This window comes from Silurus aristotelis (assembly GCF_946808225.1).
Source record: "Silurus aristotelis genome assembly, chromosome: 7".
NCBI classification, from domain to species: Eukaryota; Metazoa; Chordata; class Actinopteri; order Siluriformes; family Siluridae; genus Silurus; species Silurus aristotelis.
In genome coordinates this window covers 26506642-26521278 of record NC_139580.1, presented here as the reverse complement: position 1 = coordinate 26521278, position 14637 = coordinate 26506642, and the positions used below count along the sequence as shown (strand labels likewise).

At 38.5% G+C, this 14637-nt stretch overlaps 1 protein-coding gene across 3 annotated transcripts in view; it reads right to left on the bottom strand.

The window, feature by feature from the left end:
- LOC310728578 (DENN domain-containing protein 2A) overlaps positions 1-14637 on the bottom strand; it is a 38232-nt gene that overhangs the window by 20633 nt on the left and 2962 nt on the right. The window lies entirely within an intron of this gene.

Sequence of the window (14637 nt, the reverse complement as noted above, 5' to 3'; positions counted from 1 at the left end):
GAGTGTGAAAGGGAGAGAGAGATGGATCCTGTACTGTCTAAACCCTGAGTAAATACAATGAGGCTCGGTTTTAAAAAGTTTACAACCATCCACTAAGCAATAGTATGAAAAAAAAATAAAGATAGACGAGTCATGCTTGTCACATGAACATTGCAGCATAGTGAAATACTTTCTTCACAAATCCCAGCAAAGTGAGTAAACTGGGGTTAGAGCACAGGGTCAGTCATGTTACAGGGCCCCTGGAGAACAGAGGGTAAAAAGCATTGCTTAAGTGACCCAAGAGTGGCAGCTTAGCGATACCAGGACGTGAACCTCAATCTACTGATCAGTAACCCAGCGCCTTAGCCTAAATCACTGAGCTACCACCTCCCTAAACACCATAAATGTTCCCTTACAAAGAACATTAGAGAAAAAGCCAAACAGGTAAACAGGTGGACCAAGTTCCTACTACAGTTCCTTTGTAAGACTTTATTACAATCCTTAAAAAAGAAATATATAGAATAAAAAAGTCTGTATAAAAAAAAGCCGTGTCATGCTAGCATAAAAGGATGTCAGAGCACTAAGCACTTAGCTCTGGAATATTCACAGCATTCGACACACTTGGTCCTACTGAATAGACACATTTGGGACAAACTGTCACTTGTAGGCGTGAGCATGTGTGCTTGAGGTCTAAGTACCCGCTAGCCACTACATCTCCTGCCAAGAGGAAGTATGACGTAATGCAGGAAGGGGTTATAAGTAAGCTTGGAATGACAATCCACTGTGTAACACTCGACTAATTTAACTGCAGATGCATGTTTATGTTTATGACCTTACAACATTATAACATTGTGAGCGGTGAATTGAATAACACTGATTATCTCTTCATCATGGCACCTGTTACTGGGTGGGATATTATTAGGCAGCACTTGAATATTTCGTCCTTAAAGTTGGTGTGTTAGAAGCAGGAAAAATGGGCAAGCATAAGTACAGTATTTGAGCGAGCAGACAAGAGCCAATTTGTGATGTCTAGACGACTGGGTCAGAGCCTCTCCAAAACTGGAGCTCTTGTGGGTTGTTCCCGGTCTGCAGTGGTCAGTATCTATTACAAATAGTCCAAGGAAGGAATAGTGGTGAACCGGCGACAAGGTCAAACGGGCAGCCGAGACTCCTTGATGCACGTGGGGAGCGAAAGCTGGTCCTTTTGGTCCGATCCAACAGACAAGCTCCTGTAGCTTACATTGTTGAAGAAGTTAATGCTGTTAATGCTCGACTGCTGTTAATGCTGTCAATTTATACAGTATGCAGTGTTTATTGGTGCATTAGGTTAATAGGTTGAGCATCCTTTTACAGCCACTGCCAATTTTTTTCACCATAGACTTGAAGTTAGAGTCGGGTGTGCTGGACGTGTCATGTGCAGCTCCATTACCTGTCCTTCGGAAGCTCTTGCCATTGCTGTAATCCCAGCGGCAATGCTGGCCCGCAGCGCAAACTGATTTAGAGGGTCTGCCAAGAACAATATTAAAGCCATTCTGCATGTGGTGTTCTCCACTTTGGTGTGGCTAAGGCTCAAAGGTATCGCCAGTTTTACTGTTTGTCCTTTTCTTTAAAACTTATTCATAATAGTTATAAATTATCTTTCTTTCTTTCGTTCTTTCTTTCGTTCGTTAGTTCTTTCATTCGTTTGTTCGTTCGTTAATTTTTTTTCCCGCTCTTTCTTTCTTTAGTTCTTTCTTTCTTTCGTTCGTTCTTTCTTTCTGTCTTACTTTCGTTCGTTTGTTCGTTTGTTCATTCTTTCTGTCGTTCTTTCGTTCGTTTGTTCTTTCTTTTCTTTTTTTTGTTCTTTCGTTCCTTCTTTTTTTCTTTCTTTCTTTTGTTCTTTCTTTCTTTCGTTCTTTCTTTCATTCGTTCTTTCTTTCTTTCTTTCTTTCTTTCTTTCTTTCTTTCTTTCTTTCTTTCTTTCTTTCTTTCGGATAGCATGACCTGCATGCCTAAATGATTTTCAGCTGTGTAAAGGGGTCACATGTTTTCAGAGGAACATACAACTTTTTTCCCTCTATGCTGTTCCTCTTGCTGAAAGCTAGAGGAAAAATACACACACACACACACACACACACACACACACACACACACACACACACACACACACACACAAACTTTCTCTCTCTCTCTCTCTCTTTTTCTTTTTTTCAAATAAAGAGCAAAGACAAACAAGCAAAGACAAATACTTTTTTTTTTTATAGACACACTCAACAACTACATACCATGTGTTCTCGGTCATTAGGATGTTTGGGATACTGTGTACAATTAACATTCGAACTGTGCGAAATGCAAACTAATGGGCAAGGAATGATGATATTCCAGTTATACGGCCAAACCTGATCTTTTAAACATCGATCTGATGTATGGAGCTAAAACATCCATGCCATCTCTGTTCCAGGTTGGAGGAACACAGCATGAAACAAAATCCACAACTTGTATGGCGGAAACTGTAGCAGTAGCCATATTTACTGCTCGACTGCTTTACAGCCTTCAACTGCTTGCAGTCATTTTCTTTGTCTCATTTTCCATTGTTAAACGTGACCTTGTAACACACAGCTACTTCCTCAATGATGTGGAGAAAAAGTCAGCCATCTGGTTCAGGCAATAAAAAATCTCCATTTGCCCAGACTGACCTCGTACCTGTCCCTCTTCCTGACCCACGCCTCAGCAAAATGATAGGTCTCGCATAAACTTGTTCTGCTATGCTGTTTTTCTGCTAAGCATGATAGTTGCAATGCTTAATATAATGCTTTGTTTCTTTTTTGGTTTTGTACAAACGTTTGTGAACACCTGACCAAAAAAATTGGATGTACTTTTCAGACACCCCATTCCACATCTAGTCCATATATACTGTTACAGTAACCTTCACTCTTTTAAAAAAGATGTTCCACTAGATCTTCAAAGTGTGTTAATGGAGACTTGTGAGATTTTATTTAGCCACATGCATGTTGATAAAGTCACGTACTGATGTAGGTGAGGTCAGAAGGCCTGGGGTGCTGTCAGTGTTCACATTAATCCCAAAGTGCTCTATAGAAAAAGATCTTCCACTCCAAACCATGTAAACTATATCTTCATGGAGCTGGCTCTGTGCACAGAGGCATAATTGTGCTGGAACAGGTTTAGGTTTTCCTAGTTCAAGTAAAGGGGAAATTATGCTACAACATTGTGGTAACAGTTTGGGGAAGAACCACTAACAGCTTGGAAAATGCAGGTGTCCCAATACGGTCGTTCATATAGTGTATCTTTATCCAATTATTATTTTTTAGTAAATATACATGGCTTTCGTTTCGGTACACGTGTGTTCACTGAATGCAATCCTTTTAACGTGTGGAACATAGACAGTTAAAATCCCTTAAGCACGTATTAAGTGGCTTTTAAACATTGTTTTCATTTCCGCCTCAGACTTAAGCGCATTTAAAAAATAAAATATAATTCAACTTGAAAACATATACAACACTGCCAGGGGTGTAAAAAAAAATACTAGACTTTCACAGTGTCACTGTGGCCACTAACTCCATACTGGAAATAAGATTTGTTTTGCGCATGCTAAAGAATCCATAGCACTAGCATTAGCCGCTAGCCACTTCCTGGTTAGCGGCTAACGCTAGTATTGTGGATTCTTTAGCATTTTATGTCCAGCTTCAAGAATTTCTCTTAACAGGAGAAAATCCTGACAATTCCACATATTAATGGAGTAAATGAATGAATAATGGAAGAAATAAAGACATTTACTAAAGTATGCTAAAATAAATAGAACAGTAAAATAGATCATCTCTTTAGGAAATTAAATATTCAATGTAAAACACACACACACACACACACACACACACACACTTATTTACACATCTGTATTACCCAAAAGGGGTCTAAAAAAAGTTAACTATTTAATTGCATTTTTTTAATTATTTTATTATATATATATTTTTTTATTTAATCAATACATTTTGGGCAAATTTAATTGAATACTCAGTTTAATAAACATAAAAAATGTATTGCATTCATTTAATGTATTATTTTTTTAATACAATTATTTTATATACTATTTAATCAAGCAGGAATTTGATTTAAAATGGTTTAAAAATGTAAACTGTTTAAATGTTAATCACGAATGTCATTAATAATACTAAACTGTTATGAAAAAATGACAAACAATTATATCATTTTAAAATGTTTTCCCTAAAAGAACACCAAAAACTGAACCGTAACTTAAAACTGTTTATAAATCTATCTATATATATATATATATATATATATATATATATATATATATATATATATATATATATATATATTCATTCATCATTCATTCATTTTCTCCCGCTTGTCCGTAATTCGGGTCACGGGGGCAGCAGTCTAAGCAGGCCCCCGCCTTCGACTGCTGCACAATCCTCACAGCACATTATATATATATATAATTGTTTCTAATTTTGATCGCATTGATGTGAAAGAAATATAAATTCGTCTGTCCATTTACAAATGCCTAGAAATTATCCATCTTTATGCGTCATTACACTTTCGCATTCAAGGTGCCCCCAAAAGGCTATAAACACAAAGAGACACAGAAGGAAGCTGACAGTATAATAGCAGTGGTAGGCTCTTTAAAAAGTGATAAGCATCAGTTTGTGGACTCTGTCCAAGGTTTGTGGATATTCATTAGGGTCAGAGCAGGGCCATCACCCTCTATCAGTTACATAACTAAGCGTTTGCTTCAAACAACAGATCGGTATCAAGGCACTGTCACCAGGGGTTTTGGTACACACAACATTAGAGGAAGACAAGAGAAATAAAGAATCGCTGGAGGCTAATCATTATGAGGATAAACATAAACAACCGTTTGTGGGACTTCCCAAAAAAAAAGGGGGTAACAATTATACAGTTATGTTTTGGTGCTTGTTTTTCCTGCATATTTACTGAGAAAAGATATAATAGATTGTGTGTATTTGGTAAGCAGTATACTAAATATGGTGTATAATTTGGTGCATTTGTATTTATTTGAAAGCAAATTGTACACAGTATAATACAAAATTTTAGCAGATATAGATAAAAGCCGTGTGTGTGTGAATGCACGTGGCTGAGCAAGCCATCTGTGTTTTATTTTAAATCCCCTATGCAAAGAAAAGTCAAAGAACTCCTTCTTTCCAATGCTCTTTTCTGCTGTGGACAATAGAAGCCAAACCCTGGATAGTAGGAGTATTCTACACACGCACGCACACGCATGCACACACACACACACACACACACACACACACACACACACACACACACACACACACACTCAATCACAGGGCCGGGGGCCAGGTCAAAGTTTAGCTCTTTCCTTTTACAACCACAGGACATCCACAAAAAAAATGGAAAAAATAATTAAAAGGAGAAAGTATTAAACATATTAGAGATATGGGATTGGGATGAAGTAACCCTTGACTAATTAGAAAAAGAGTGGTTATCTATACTGTAAAAAGAATATGAAAAGACTGTGTTTGTGCACCTTTGGACACTTCCACTTTGTTTCTTAACCCTGAAGCTTTGACATCACAATCCTGGATTTTGTATTTAGTATTTTGTTTTTGATTGGAGTCTTTGTCTTGTTACTGAATTTGTTTGTCTCAATCAGTCACGACACAGCATGCTGAAGCACTGCGAGTGAAAAATCGGCCTTAGGTTTGCTGTTGTCACTGATAGACCTTGGTATTCTGAAAAGTTAAGCAGCCAGATTTCTCTCTCTCGTTCTCTCTCTATCTATCTGGCCTTCCTCCTCCTCCTCCCGCTAACAGCTGCTTCTCATAAAGCCTGTCCACAGCGGCCAGCCCTGGAGGACCCACTAAACGCATGACATCATGCTCGCTGCAGCTCTCCACTGCACACAGTGAGAAAGCGAGAGGCTGAGAAACCGTGTGAGAGACTAGGAATGAATCTTTGCTTTCCACATACAGAAAATATGCTTGATGCAATGCGAGCTATCTATCATATTTGGTAACGTGATTACACTAAATAAATCACGGAGAATTACATATAGGTTTTCTATTGTAGCAGATACTTTGCAACTAAGGCAAAACCTTTGGATTGAACCCTGGATTTTAGGCAAAATCTAAAGATTTAACACTTTTGTCAAGATGAAGAAAATAAAAATCATTAAATCATTTCACGTTTGTCCTGGTTTACGAGAGGTCCTCACGAACGAGGCTTGAGCTGACTCGTGTATTTATTCCTTCTTTGGTCTTTTTCGCTTCTCAATTCACAAGAGCACTTTCTCTGCAATCAATTTCATGCACCACTAAGCAAGGAGCAAAGCAGCCATCGAGACGCAGTGTGTAAAAAAGTGTGGAGTGTGTGTCTGTTCTTCTGCACCGGTGGAGGCACTCGGCGGGGGACTAACTTTCACCCAGTGCCTCCGCGTTCAGTGGAGGCACATTCCACCAATTTTTTTGCAGATTGAGTGAGTGTATGTGTGAGTAAGAAAAAAAAGAGTGTGAGAGGTGTTTCAGCACTTGTAATCATGTGATTAATATGTACAGTATGTTGTAATTTCCCCAATTTTTGTTTCATGTAATTTACACTTTTCAGGGATTTCGATACAATTATATGATACCATTAATAGAGCGAATGCAGTATCTCATTCTCGGAGGCTGTCAGAGTGTGTGTGTATATATATATATATATATATATATATATACAGTGAGGAAAATTAGTATTTGAACACCCTGCTATTTTGCAAGTTCTCCCACTTAGAAATCATGGAGGGGTCTGAAATTGTCATCGTAGGTGCATGTCCACTGTTAGAGACATAATCTAAAAAAAATAATCCAGAAATCACAATATATGATTTTTTAACAATTTATTTGTATGATACAGCTGCAAATAAGTATTTGAACACCCATCTATCAGCTAGAATTCTGACCCTCAAAGACCTGTTAGTCTGCCTTTAAAATGTCCACCTCCACTACATTTACTATCCTAAATTAGATGCACCTGTTTGAGGTCGTTAGCTGCATAAAGACAACTGTCCACCCCATACAATCAGTAAGAATCCAACTACTAACATGGCCAAGACCAAAGAGCTGTCCAAAGACACTAGAGACAAAATTGTACACCTCCACAAGGCTGGAAAGGACTACGGGGAAATTGCCAAGCAGCTCGGTGAAAAAAGGTCCACTGTTGGAGCAATCATTAGAAAGTGGAAGAAGCTAAACATGACTGTCAATCTCCCTCGGACTGGGGCTCCATGCAAGATCTCACCTCGTGGGGTCTCAATGATCCTAAGGAAGGTAAGAAATCAACCCAGAACTACACGGGAGGAGCTGGTCAATGACCTAAAAAGAGCTGAGACCACCGTTTCCAAGGTTACTGATGGTAATACACTAAGACGTCATGGTTTGAAATCATGCATGGCACGGAAGGTTCCCCTGCTTAAACCAGCATATGTCCAGGCACGTCTTAAGTTTGCCAATGACCATTTGGATGATCCAGAGGAGTCATGGGAGAAAGTCATGTGGTCAGATGCGACCAAAATAGAACTTTTGGGTCATAATTTCACTAAACGTGTTTGGAGGAAGAAGAATGATGAGTACCATCCCAAGAACACCATCCCTACTGTGAAGCATGGGGGTGGTAGCATCATGCTTTGGGGGTGTTTTTCTGCACATGGGACAGGGCAACTGCACAGAGGATGACCGGGGCCATGTATTGCGAGATTTTGAGTAACAACCTCCTTCCCTCAGTTAGAGCATTGAAGATGGGGCAAGGCTGGGTCTTCCAACATGACAATGACCCGAAGCACACAGCCAGGATAACCAAGGAGTGGCTCTGTAAGAAGCATATCAAGGTTCTGGCATGGCCTAGCCAGTCTCCAGACCTAAACCCAATAGAGAATCTTTGGAGGGAGCTCAAACTCTGTGTTTCTCAGCGACAGGATATAAACCTGACTGATCTAGAGAAGATCTGTGTGGAGGAGTGGGCCAAAATCCCTCCTGCAGTGTGTGCAAACCTGATGAAAAACTACAGGTAACGTTTGACCTCAAACAAAGGCTACTGTACCAAATATTAACATTGACTTTCTCAGGTGTTCAAATACTTATTTGCAGCTGTATCATACAAATAAATAGTTTAAAAATCATACATTGTGATTTCTGGATTTTTTTTTAGATTATGTCTCTCACAGTGGACATGCACCTACGATGACAATTTCAGACCCCTCCATGATTTCTAAGTGGGAGAACTTGCAAAATATTAGGGTGTTCAAATACTTATTTTCCTCACTGTATATATATATATATATATACAGTACAGACCAAAAGTTTATATATATTATATATAAAGTACAGACCAAAAGTTTGGACACACCTTCTCATTCAAAGACTTTTCTTTATTTTCATATTGTAGAGTCACACTGAAGGCATCAAAACTATGAACTAACACATGTGGAATTATATATGGAATTATATACATAACAAAAAATGAACTGAAAATATGTCATATTGTAGGTTCTTCAAAGTAGGCATCAAGAGAATGCCACGAGTGTGCAAAGCAGTAATCTAAGCAAAAGGTGGCTACTTTAAAGAACCTACAATATGACATATTTTCAGTTGTTTCACAATTTTTTGTTATGTATATAATTCCATATATAATTCCACGTGTTAATTCATAGTTTTGATGCCTTCAGTGTGAATCTACAATTTTCATAGTCATGAAAATAAAGAAAAGTCTTCGAATGAGAAGGTGTGTCCAAACTTTTGGTCTGTACTGTATATATATATATATATATATATATATATATATATATATATATATATATATATATATATATATATATATATACTCAGGCAGACCCCTTGTAGTGCTATTGTTACAAAAGGATGCATATCAGACAGGAACATGGCTGGACAATACCAACAATTTTTTTATCGATACATTACCGGTCTATGTTTGTTTTTTTTCGTCTGTTATAGAGTATTTTGCTTGGCTGAATAGTTAATCGATCCACAAATGATTGCAAATGTAACAAAGAAATTATTTCTGTATGTGATAAATGGCTTGAAGTCTCTGCTTCAGCCCCAGGGTTAGGCCCTAACCTTAACCCTAGCCCTATAGTGGCAGCATGGCATCATCAAGACAAAGAGAAGGATAGTCTCAGGAAGAGAGGGGGCAAGAAAAGCAGGATGGGAGATCCTGGCTTCTATCCTGCCTTCAATACACACCCATTTGTGTCCTAAACTGAGTGAGAAAGTATTCTGTAGTCGGTCCCAGTTGACCAACGGGTCAAAAAAAAGAAGAGGAAGTCTTTAGTCCCAGTCTCGGCCCATCTGTCTGTCACTGCAGAACAATAGACTGTGCAATTGTTGAGCTGCCATCAAAGACAAAGCAGCTATTTTTCAACACTCGCTATTATATTGTGTCCAGCAATACAGTACATTTAGAAAAGGAAAGCTTTAACATAAAACAAGTATGAGTCTTGCTCTTTTGTGTATCTGGTATGAACACTGGTCAAAAAAGATGAAGGCTCTGTCTAGGGGGGGAAAAAAGGAAAGATTTCCTGTCTTACTTATTTTTAACCCCTAAAGCCTTTCTGCTTTGCTGAGCCAGGGAATGCGCTGAAATAATGAAATATTTCCACAGATCCCAGATTTGAATAGAGCATCCTCCTGAAAAAACTTTAAGCTGTTTAATCTAATTGAGGGAAAGACTGTTTTCTATTTCAGCCACCGGCTTCAGTGCAGCTTTCTTTCAATTGTCATTTAATCATTCTGTTTCTGTGTAGAGGTGGGCAGACACACTAACCTGGGCCAACAGATCGAATACAAAACCTAAGAATACTCAATACACTCAAAACAACAACAATAAAACTGCTAGATAACTCTCGATGGATGTTTACTGCGATTTAAAGAGGTATAACAGTTCAATGGATATTTCCAAATTTTATAAAGTATATTCATGTGGACCTTGTTGGAAAAATGAACTTGTGAGTTATTTGAGCTAGTTTAGGGTGTTTTGATTCAAATAAGAAAATTTTTTGGAACAAACCAAGTTCACGTCTGTAAACAGCTCCGAGTTCGCTGTTCTTTCCAACCAGGCCTGAGGGGAAACATATTTTTTTATGAAATGCACTTAAATGCTCACTCAAATATATTTTCCTCAAGAGAAAATAATCCAGAAATGGCTACAGTACTTCTAGCTGATAGATCCTGTTACCTTGGAAACCACTTTTTATCTGTTTACTCATTGGCTTTGTTCAGGGCCGTTTTTAGCCTTTTTTGGCAACCTAGGCGAAATTCCTATTAATCCCCGAACCCCTATGACCGCCTAGTTTGCCTAAGCCTAGAACCGGTGCTGGCTTTTGTTTAGAAATGTTTACAGGTTTTGTATAGAGAGAAAGCCAATTATTGACTTACAGTCCACATGCATTACATGCATTCTCTTTCTGTCCACTAGGGACACTGAGCAGATGTTATTTAGAGAGTGGAGCAGTCTGAGTGTTGTGTATGATGTATAGTGTAGGAGTGTGTGCAACGTGCACACGTAATGGTCACTTACAGGCCAAACACATCTACTCTGAAGGTGTATAGTTTGAGATTTGTCTTTTGGTCTCAAGCTCTTCCTAATTTTTGAGATGCCATTTGCTGGATAGTTTTGGTTAGTGGAATGCTGTCAAACTCAGTAATTATATTGAGGTTACCCCTCCAACATTACCTTGCTCATAAAAAGGGCAACACACACACTACCATGCCATGATCATCACTTAATCATCAGCCAATCTATTGCACAGCACAGTCCACACACATATGCATACACTTCTACATGCTTAAACATGGGCAGGTTTGCACCGTTCTTCGTTTTTTTTTTTTTTTTACAAGCTGTTAATAATCGTCCCTTCACATTGGACAAGTAGCAGCAAATGTGGTATAGTCAATACCTTTCAGTCAGTATAAATTGTTTTTGTTGGCCAGGAATAATTTTGATAATATACCTCTATTTATTCACATATCCATCTTCCATACCATTTCCCACATACACTCACACACTAATTCACACACTGAGGACAAATTGGAAATGCCAAATCAACCTACAATGCATGTCTTTAGACCAGAGGAGGAAACCAGAGCACCTGAAGGACCCCCCAAGCATATACAGTATATACATATAATAAAATAATATATTATATATAAATGTACTGGGAAAGCATGCCTTTATAGTTGGCATGTGCATATGAATGATTTAAAGCCAGTTTGCATAAAAATACTTGAATTCAAAGTAAAAAAAAAAAGTTTACTTGGATTTATGACTAAATAAAAGATATTTCCGATATGACACTATTTTGAGTTAAAAGGATTTTGGATCAGTACAGGATTTAGTCATATAACTGTGATTTTTACCCTTCAGCTTCCTTTGACTATGGTTTATCAAGCAATTTCTTTCCCTATTTCCCTGCGTCTTTTCGCTGCTTTTCCCCGTGCGCTGACTCTGTGCCAGGTCTCCAGTTACCCTTCCTGTTTCCCCCTTCACGCTTCTGCGGTTCCGCCTGACTATTCCCACCGGCATTCCTGCTCCCAGCCCTGCGCTCAAAGCACAGACAGATTCCTACAATTCCCTGCAGTATTCCCAAAGGAGTGCAGCGTGGCGAGAGCTTGGGAAAGTGCACTTCCGAAGTCAAGGATCCACCGAGCAAACAGACGTTTTTTGGTCCTTGTTTACTCCCTTCACAACCCCCCATTTTCAAAAATCAGCATTTCCAGAGTGAATGAAAATAAACGATAAAAAGAGATTCTAAGCAAAAGACAGAGCTTGTGTGGCACAATGTCTGAGAGTCAGAACCGCCCATGGAAAGCAAAAAAAAGTGGATCAAATATGTTTGATAGGTCTTTCAAAATAGTATGGCTCCATTTTTCTTGTCGAACATAGGGACATTAGAACCGCATTCCTCATAACGATAATTGAACAGTTTCGAAGAACTGAAATCCTCCAAGAGACTGCAATTACACAGCTTTGAGGCACGGCATGTCTAATTCAGCGTTTTCTATTCGAGTGAAATAATTGTCACAATACTGAGCGAATCCATTACATATACAGTACAAACAACTGAACAACTGCAGATGAGCTTTACAGATTAGTTTACATAAGAAGTCAGTGTAGCCGTCCCCCAAAATTGTGCTGAAAGCCAAAAGCCAAGACCGGGGTGGAAAGATTTCGCTCCACTACAGCAAGATAATAGATGAAGATGTTGTTGTCTATGGTACATATCCTTAGAGTTTTCTCCTCACTTTACTCCCAAAATAGGGTTATGGAAGTGAAGTCTTTGACCTTGAGATAGTTCAAGGACCCAATGATTTGAACCCGGTAACTCAAACTATGAAAACGCTCTTATATTGTTCCTTATCCAGGCAGTTTACCCCCCACGCGACACAATGGAAAGAACAAATGTTGGTTTAGTTAAGTTTATTTTTAAGTTTAGAGATATAAACAGTGCTGTTTACAATCAGAAAGCTGCCATTCGGAAGAGAAATATCTTTCACAGACGGTTGAAAGTTTGCTGACACCACTGGCCTGGTTGCAATACATTTGGTTCGCTCTAACATTTTTTTTCTTTTTTTATTCCTGCATATCGATTCTCATCTAATCCGACAAAACGTCTCTAATACGTGTGTCCTTGCTGAAGCCGTGCCATATATGGAGTGGAGATTTACATCCAGTACTTCTCACTATAGAAAACAAACTTCATCTACTGCCACTTCCTCTCCCCCTTCTTTCTCATCCTGGGTTAAAAAAAAATAACAGCTCTACAAAGTGCACTGAACCTTGACAGGGCCAATGTCAGAGCAGCAGCTTGCAAGCACGGCTCCAGCGGCAGCAGGGGGTGAGAGAGAGAGAGAGCCGGGCTGAAGGAGGAAGGGAATGTAAGGAGTATGTATGTATCTGTGTGTGTGTGTGTGTGTGTGTGTGTGTGTGTGTGTGTGTGTGTGTGTGTGTGTGTGTGTGTGTGAGAAGGAAGGGGGCGGGCAGTGACCACAGCATCTGTGCTCCGTTCCCAACCACTGCAGCACAAAAGGCAGAGAGCGCTCGTGGAATCCTGAGCAGCCAGAAATTCCCTCACCAGCAGAACACATTCTGTAAGTGCTTCCACGGAGACGCTCGAGCTATGAAAGAGACTCGGGGTCTAAAATTGCTTTTCATATTAAAGACTCCCTGGTGAATTACAGCAGCAGTATAGTTTCACTGCGGGGTCCTATGATTGAGCGTCAGACAAGATCCATGGGCTGGATTAAAGCATTTTGATCGAGGCCAGATGTCAGTTAATAGATGTTTGATGGGTGTTTGGCATTAATCAGGAATACAAACGGTCGTACACACATATACACACACACAAACACACACACATATACACAGACATTCCTGAGTTTTATATTGCTAAAAAGCAATTCAACATGTTATGAACTGAAATTTCAAACGCATGACACTCAAATGACTCAATTCATCACGTTAATATTATGTGATAAATAAAACCATTTGCCTACAAGTAATAGAACATATACATTTGTAGGGAAATCACATAAAATGTGATAAATAAATAAATTATTTATGCATGGGGTAAAAAATCCCATGTCAATGAACTATAAATTTTTTTTTTTACAATTTATTTAAATATAAAAAAAAAATCACGTGAAAAATAAAAACAATGACAAAAATGAATTGCATGAAAATTGCTTGTAAACCTAAACGAATCATCTAATTCGCTTAGAAAATGTTTTGATAGAAACGTCATGTCTAATATATAGATATAGAAATAATAGTGTATATACCTGTATATTATAAATACGAATGCACTGTACTTAATACAAATTTCAATCATTAATAAGGTTCAAACATGCTATGTTAGACTGTTATTACTGTTTAACTGTGTAATAATCCCACCTGTGTGCAATACTACCTGCAATACGTACTTTTTTTCCTTATTTGTATTTATACATTGTGTTGTGTATATACTGTATACTATATGTCTATTCTTTTATATTGTCTATTCTTTTATATATTTGCATTTATTTATTTTTTTTCTTTCTTTGCTGTTGTAACAAAGAAATTTCCCCACTGTGGGACGAATAAAGGTATATCTTATCTTATCTTAAACATATCAAGTAGGATGATAATCCTTTGCTTTTTTCCTGTATGCATCCTTGAGTTATGACGAGATCAGTGTAATCAGCCTTTCCCCTAAAACAGGCCTGCAGTCCCATTACAGCAGACTCCAATGTGACCAGGCTCCTGTCCAAAATTCCTTTCAATGCACACACTGGTTTTACTGCCATACACAACTCATCCTGCTGTAGAAAATCCTCTTTGAAACATTCTCGACCACCTGGAGATCCGAAGCGTAATAAACTGTGTCTCTGGACATTAATTGCATGCTTGGTACCTTAAGCCTGTAACATGCTGAAGAGGTGAGTTGGACACTCGGGAACATTAACAATAGCATGAATATGAGTCAGTGGATACGTGACAGGGCTGAGAGTCACCCGGAAACAGCTCAGAAATTCAATCAGACTTTTATTTCTCTTAGAAGTCTTTTTTTTTTAGGTTGTGTGTGGCTGCAAGTGTGGAAACATTGCAAGCCAGACTCAGATTCATGCCTTTAAG